Source organism: Chrysochloris asiatica, unplaced genomic scaffold (genome assembly GCF_000296735.1).
Source record: "Chrysochloris asiatica unplaced genomic scaffold, ChrAsi1.0 scaffold00292, whole genome shotgun sequence".
Classification (NCBI taxonomy): domain Eukaryota; kingdom Metazoa; phylum Chordata; class Mammalia; order Afrosoricida; family Chrysochloridae; genus Chrysochloris; species Chrysochloris asiatica.
In genome coordinates this window covers 3,265,206-3,268,378 of record NW_006408810.1, presented here as the reverse complement: position 1 = coordinate 3,268,378, position 3,173 = coordinate 3,265,206, and the positions used below count along the sequence as shown (strand labels likewise).

At 33.7% G+C, this 3,173-nt stretch overlaps 1 pseudogene; it reads left to right on the top strand.

Annotated features, from left to right (window-relative positions):
* Positions 1–886, top strand: LOC102841810 (annotated as a pseudogene).
* Positions 887–3,173: the final 2,287 nt, after the last annotated feature.

Sequence of the window (3,173 nt, the reverse complement as noted above, 5' to 3'; positions counted from 1 at the left end):
ATGAATGAGCAATCACAAGAAATGCAAGGGCCACCTGTTCCTCAGTTCCAACCAGGCCTTATGACTGGATATGGGTTATGATACTTTAGTCAACTTTCGGATAAAAAGAATATTGATCGTGGACAATTTAGTAAAGTTTATAGAGCAGCTTGTCTCTTGAATGGAGTACCAGTAGTTTTTTTAAAAGTACAGACATTTGATTTAATGGATGCCAAAGCACATGCTGATTGCATCAAAGAAATAGATCTTCTTAAGCAACTCAATCATCCAAATGTAATCAAATATTATGTATCATTCATTGAAGACAATGGAATTAGCAGATGCTGGTGATCTATCCAGAATGATAAAGCATTTTAAGAAACAAAAGAGGTTAATTCCTGAAAGAACTGTTTGGAAGTACCTTGTTCAGCTCTACAGTGCATTGGAACACATGTATTGTCGATGAGTTATGCATAGAGATATAAAATCAGCCAATGTGTTCATTATAACCACTAGAGTAGTGAAACTTGGAGATCTGGGGTTTAGCCGGTTTTTCAGCTCCAAAACCACAGCTGCACATTCTTTAGTGGGTATACCTTACTACATGTCTCCAGAGAGAATACATGAGAATGGATACAACTTCAGAGCTGACATCTGGTCTCTTGGTTATCTATTATATGAGATGGCTGCACTCCAGAGTCCTTTCTATGGTGACAAAATGAATTTGTACTCACTGTGTAAGAAGCTAGAACAGTGTGACTATTCATCCTTTCCTTCAGATCATTATTCAGAGGAATGACAACAGCTAATTAATATGTGCATCAACTCGGATCCTGAGAAGCGACCAGATATCACCTATGTTTATGACGTAGCAATGAGGATACATGAATGCACCACAAGCGGCTAAACACATGGATGATCATGAAGAACATAACCAAAATAATTTAAAGTACTTTTGTGTAAATCATATCTTCCCATTTTTGTCTGGGTGTTAAGATGAACATTTCAGTGCTTTGGATCCTTAACCAGGTTTTCATATAAGCTTCGTATTGTACCAATTTAAGTCACCTTCTTGCTCACCACAAATGACATTGGAATAATCAGATTGTATGTTAGGAGAGTAAATGAAACATGATCATTTTTAATGGCTAAAGGTTTTTTTAGAATAACTTGGCTTTTCTGCTGATAGAATTGTGTTCAAATAGATTCTCAGTGCCAGATACTGATGGCACAGCCTAGATTCACAACCTGAGGAAAAGTGTTTGGACATGTGATTTGTTTGTGGTTTTTTTTTCATTTGTGGATATTTGAAATGAGCACAATTGTGAACTCTTGTGATTATTTTATTTTTTAAAGCTTGAAGTATGTGTTTTAGTTCTTAGCATTTTAGTTCTGAGTTGTCAAATACAATTCTTAAGTTAAATGCAGACAAACTATTTGAGCTTACAATGTAAAATTGTGAGCTTACACGTTCAAAATGAAACTGTTAAATGTGAAAAAGGTTGGGGACAAAATGTGAGTCAGATGCTGAAGAGTTGTTTTTTTTTGTCTTGATGTCTTTGATACCCTTTCTGCAGTAAAATGGTATAAATGAATCCATTTAAAAAGTGATTACGGATTTGTTTGGCTGGTGTGATTGTAATTTTAAAGTTGCACATTGCTCAAGACTTTCTTTGTGTATTTTTATTACTGTTTGTACATTTGAAAAATACCTTTTAATAATCTTGCAGTACGAGATTTTTATTTCTTTATAAGTTTAAATACATTTAAATTCTTAAATGTACACTCTAGTGTAAGCATATGTTTTTATTCATCGATTTTATTGAAGTTCTGATTGGTCCCCTTCAGAAAATGTTTTATATTCTTCAAGTTACTTTCTTATTTATATTGTGTGTACATTCTATCCATTAATGTTTCAGATTTTCTGAGAACATAATACTGTTTTAAAAGATATTTGGTGTACCAATACTTTTTCTGAATCGAAAACATTTTTTAACTTTATAAAATTTGGGCCACCCTGTCTGTATGCATTTCATCTTTAGAGGAAGAAAAGGATGTTGAGCTGTACCCATGAATGCTGGTTGACAGAGCTTCAGTTCATTTGACAAGGTTGTAATGTTAGAATATGTTTAAAGAAACAGAAACAGGCCATTCCTACAACCAGATTTTTATGGAATTAACATTTCTGTTGAGAAGCTTTTAAGTGAAGTACTGTATTCACGTATGAAGATGACAAAGCCAGTAATGCTTCTTTTAGCTTGAGGAAATAGTCAGAATGTAGTAAATACTATTGTGGCTGTATATTATCCCTGAATGAGTTCATGTTCGTGGTGACCAGTTCCTCTCAGAATCTTGAAGCCTAAGGGCTGTGTGGCAATAACTGTTAAAGGGACACCATGCCACCATAAAACCTGGGGAATCCATTATCCCAGCAACATGAAAAACTCATGTTCGAGAACATGAGAACGGCTGAAATAACTGCTGGTTTTGTTTTTTTCAGAGAAGTTTTTCTTAACAATCATTTGAATACCTTCCAGTCATTTGTAATCTTTAAAAATGTGCAAATGGGAAAAAGTATAAACTCACCTTTTTATCAAAGTTTCATCATTATGTATTGCTTCTGAAGGGTTATTTTATCCTGGGATGCACAAACCTGGTTGTCCTTTATCTAACGGCTTATTGCATTATTTTCCCTTACTCTGGTAACTTGTAACCTTTACATTGGACATCCATGTATTTATCTCCATAAGTATGAGTAGAGTTGTTTAGGGTTTTGTTGACCATCCATGCTATGTTCATTTTATTGTAATAAAACTGATTGGGATGAAATGCCCTCCTATTTCTTTAGAAGTACATGGGTCTAAAATTCATTTGCTTACCTATTCACAATGACTTTTCGACTTTTATTTGTAGTGAATCTGCCTTCTAGAAGGAAATAGCTGGGAAGAATTTAATGATCAAGGAAATCCTTTATCGTTTTCCATGCGCGGAAATGTTTTGTTTTGGATTTTTAATGTAAGTGTTCCTATATGTGTTTTTGTGAAGAAACCACGATGTACAAATCCAGTTAAGCACCAACAATGGATAAATTCTTTGAAAGAATAATAATCTTCATAAATCTTTCAAAGAATTATAAAGATTATTAGAAGTTCTGAGTATTATAATCACCCGTAAAATAATCTCTTTATAATTTT